This window comes from Drosophila willistoni, unplaced genomic scaffold, assembly GCF_018902025.1.
Source record: "Drosophila willistoni isolate 14030-0811.24 unplaced genomic scaffold, UCI_dwil_1.1 Seg809, whole genome shotgun sequence".
NCBI classification, from domain to species: domain Eukaryota; kingdom Metazoa; phylum Arthropoda; class Insecta; order Diptera; family Drosophilidae; genus Drosophila; species Drosophila willistoni.
This window is the reverse complement of record NW_025814711.1, coordinates 74,333-79,122: the sequence shown is the minus strand read 5'-3', so window position 1 is coordinate 79,122 and position 4,790 is coordinate 74,333.

Below are 4,790 nucleotides of genomic sequence, written 5' to 3'. Positions count from 1 at the left end.
TTTTCATTTACAGCACCGAAGTCTGCGAGCTTTGCGATGTTCACTTTTGTATGTCTGTATTGGTAGCGTCACTCATATATGTGTGTGTATGTGTGTATTTTACCTCACAATTTGTCGAAATGTTAAACGTTTGACAAATTCTTGGAACTGCGTTAAAACACTTTTGTTTTTTGTCTTTCAGATCTCAATTTAATTAAAGAAAATTACTTTTAGATAAATTTGTCCATCTTATTCTTATATCTTATATTTATTTTAGAACTTCTTACTATTTTTCACATCATTTAGCTTAAGACTTCACAGTAAGGTTGAGCCCTCATATTTGTGGGATTTGTGCCCACAAGAATTAGAAAAGTTGTTATATTAAGTATATTATTTATTAAATTAGATTAGGTAATTAGGTTTTGACAAAATTATTGACCAAAAGTATTGATTCATTTACACACACGTCGTTCGTCGTTCGTCGTTTTCTCTAGACTCCCCGTTTTCCACTCTCCCTTGCCACCTCGTCTTCTTTTTCATTGCCACCTCGTCGATCAGCTGCTTCGGGAGTAGGTCTGGCCTTACAGCGTTACCATACCATCCCCACATATTTTAAATTATTATAAGATTAAAACTGCGTATTACTAGGATTGGGGTCAATAAATCTTAAAAATATATGTATGCGATTTTGAATTATATGTACCATGTATATTAATATAAACTTAAACTGGGTATTACTATAATTGAGGTCAATGATTTTTATGGGTATATAAGATTTTAAATTATATCTACCTCCCAAGGTTGTCTGTAAGTAGTTCTATAAATTTCAGACTTTCCTAAAGAATTCAGAGTATAAAATACTTTGTAATATAGTTTAATGGAATGGTTTTATAAATGGTATACCTTTTAAAATAATTTGTAGATATTAGATTTATAGGAAATCGTCACACCACTTAATTTTACTACTTTAATATAATAAAATCCTTTTTCTTCTTTTATCTTTAAAAACTACACCCCTTTTTATAAACATAACTATAAAAGTATGAATAATATAAGTATAATAACTTTGTGTATCTCTTTGCATGTGAGTTTTTTGCACCGTGTTAAAACGGGACTTTTGATCAATGCTAACTTCAATTGTTCAAACGCTACCATTTGCAATTCTTTAAACTCAAATTTGTTGTCTTTTCGCAAAATGTCAGTCAAGGACTTAGCTGTTACTGCGTATCCTTCGATAAGTCTATGGAAATACGATGTTAACCCTAAAAATCTTTGAACTGACTTCTTATCATGGATCGGGAATCTTGAAACGGCATCAGTCTTCTCCTTACTTGGCTTAATACTTCCATTTTCAACTATATAGCCCAAAAAATTTACTTTACTCTGCAGTATCTGACATTTCTCCCAGTTTATTCTCAACCCATTTTCCGCAGCTATCTTCAACACCCTTTTAAGTTTAATTAGACCATCATTCGCGCTAATACTTGGTATAATTATATCGTCCATATACACCAATGAATCTCCCATCTTCACTGATTCTCTCATTACTGCCATTATAAATCTTGTAAAAACTGCTGGAGAGTTGGAAATTCCGAATAGTACATATAGAAATTCATACTGACCATTCTGAGTTACGAATGCTGTGTAGTTCTGAGATTTTTCCTCAACAGGAACATGGAAAAACCCGGTTGTTAGATCTAGAGTAGTATAAACTAACGCACTTTGAAGTTTTTCTAATACGGTATCCATCTGTGGCATAGGAAAATTATCTCGGACCACTTTCTCATTTAGCTTTCTGTAATCACAGCACAGACGCTTTTTCCCATTCTTCTTTGTTACAAGTACAGCAGGCGAAGCATATTCGGAAAAACTTGGCCTTATTATTTTCTCCTCCAACCATTCTTGTACTGTACTATCAACAATTTTCTGATCAGACTCTGCTAGACGCCTTGGATGCTGATAAACTGGCAACTCATCCGTTAGTACAATCTTCATTTCTATAGGAGTGTTTGTATTTCTAATAGGTATGTAACTTTTAATCAACTTCTTGACTTCTCTAGCGATTTCTGCACTGATATGTGACAAGTCACTCTTGATTTCCACTTTATTCTGTTCTGCACTGTGCATACACATACTTTCAAATTCCTTAAACAACTCAGCATAAGATTTATTTGCGTTACACAGTGATTCTTTTCTCTGATTGCTCACAAACTTTGTACCTTTCTTTGTAACAACCAAATCCACGTGATCTAATATGGTTCTACTCAAAATTGCCTCATATGCCATGTCTTCATCAGGAACGATATGAAACTCGACTTCCATCTCAATGCCATCTATCTTGACACTTATGCTAAAACTACCAAAGGTCATCACATGACTTCCACCAATACCTGTAAGGCTCTTCGAATATCCTGTTAATGACTAAATTCCAAATTCAAGAAAACACGCTTTTACGTATGAGACTCAAATTTGCTCCTGTATCAATTAGACCGTTGAACTTAATCGCCTTATAAGTTACTTCTTTCAACTCCAAACGCGAATCAGTAAATTTACCTGATGCTTTTACTAATTTATCATCTACAACATTGGTGCATTCAACTTTAGTGGTTTATTTTCCTTTACATTCAAACGAGCGATGGCCTGTTTTGCCACATTTAAAACAAGTAAAAGTTTTCTTGTTACAGTCTCTCATCATGTGTGAAGGATCACCACACTTAAAACATTTGCGAGCACCTTTTGTTATCGAACTTTTCTCTCTATTATCTCTACCTTGCTTGTAGAGAGATGACTCCAATGTTGTTTTCTTTGACGACTTCATAGAATCATAGGATTTTAAGTAGGTCTCTATTTGAACTTTCAATGCATCCACTGCACAGTGGTTGCGCTCATAGGCCAAAAATCGAAAAATCCATCACAAGCTTTTTGAACAAAATGCACACAAATTGTCTCGTAAATGTCCAAACTTCTTGATGGTAAACCGGTTTTTTCTGGATTTGTAACTGTATTTTCTAAAAATAGATTTGAAATCGCGAACACGTGTACATTTTTGCAAAGCTGATGCATTGAGTGAGCTTTTTTCAAATCAAAGCTACAATTCAAAGTGGTCAGACATCAGCTTAAGTGTTACAAAGTTAATTAATTAGCATGGATTTTGAAGTTCAAGGTATTTACTTTAAATTCTAATATAAAATATTAACCAACTTATTAAATTGTTCTTGTGAAATTAATTAATTTGATTTAATATTTTTTATGTGTTTTGAGAACGTCTTTTTCATGTTTAGGTGGAGTTTTAGTTGTGTTCCCACAAAATTCCACAACTGAGTTGTATGTCATTGTAATTGTCTGAGTTTTAAGGTAATAAATATGTTAAGTTTAGATGCCAACATCTGCCAATGTGTGTATAAACGTAAATAAAGTGACGGCGCGTCGTGGCGACGCCTTACGTTTTTCATGGACAGCTGGCCCTGCTAAACATCTGTTTTGTGTATCGTGCATTTGTTTTTGTTTTGTCTACGTCGATTTTTGGTGTCTATGACTTTGTTAAATCATTAATTTCTTTTTTAATTAATTATTGTTTTTTTTTTACTTGGTTTTTCATTTAAAAATTTTTTTTGGCAGACAATTTGTATAAGTGTATTTTTCCACGCCTATACATTTTTGATCTTTGGTGTACAGAAAAAGGTGACAAAAGGTATCAAGACGAATTTCATATATATGCAAAAGAATTGTAACTTTTTGGCAAAAGTACAATCGAACGAGATCTTTAGTGGTCCAATTTCAAAGTCATTGGATGAATGAGAAGGAATGTATTTCATTGTGCTGTGCCCACAAAATATCTGAATCAAAAGAAAACGAAACTGAGCGTGGAAGGCCGAAAAAAGATTTCATGGAGTCTTCTCAAAGGACTAAACGACGAAGAATAGCCGAGCTGGTAAAACATGATGAGTCTGCTGCTTCACTTTTGCGTACCAGTTTTCCATCGAATGCAGTATGTTCGGAAGCAAATATTGATGAAGTTTTATCGCTTTTCATGGAAACAAACTTAACAAAACACCAATACATGCTAATTCGTGGATTTGTAAACTCGAAAACTTCAAGCGATTTATTGCCCAGTTATGAAAAAATGTTGAGTGCCAAAAGCAAAGGCTATCCTAAGGAAATTATGGTGACCGAATCCCATGCTGAAGTTTAACTTCAGAGCTTGCTGGATCACACTGCCTCTCGCATTATGCAACTTCAGACTGAAGTTATTCAAAATATAAAGGACGATTCGGCCAATAACCTGATTCTGATTGGGAAGTGGGGATTCGATGGAAGCACTGGGCAAGCTGAGTACAAACAAAAGGTTACAGACATTGATTTATCAGATAGCAGTTTGTTTGTAACCTCGTACGTACGGACTAATAAGTGAATCGGATGAGTCTAAAATTATTTGGAAGAATCCACGACCGTCATCGACTCGTTTTTGTAGGCCCATTCGATTTCAATTTAAAAAGGAAACAACGCAATTGTCAATCGATGAAGAAAAATATTTTAATGATAAAATTGACATGCTTCGGCCCACAATATTGGAGAGCGAAAATAAAAAGATAAAAATAAATCACTCACTACAGCTCACTATGGTGGATGGAAAGATATGTAATGCTTTAAACCAAACATCTTCAGCAAAATGTTATATATGCGGGGCAAAGCCTACGGAAATGAATGATTTGGATAAATGCATCGAAAAATCAGTACGGGATGAACGCTATAGATTTGGACTCTCCCCATTACATTCATATATGCGTTTTTTCGAATATTTTCTTCATATT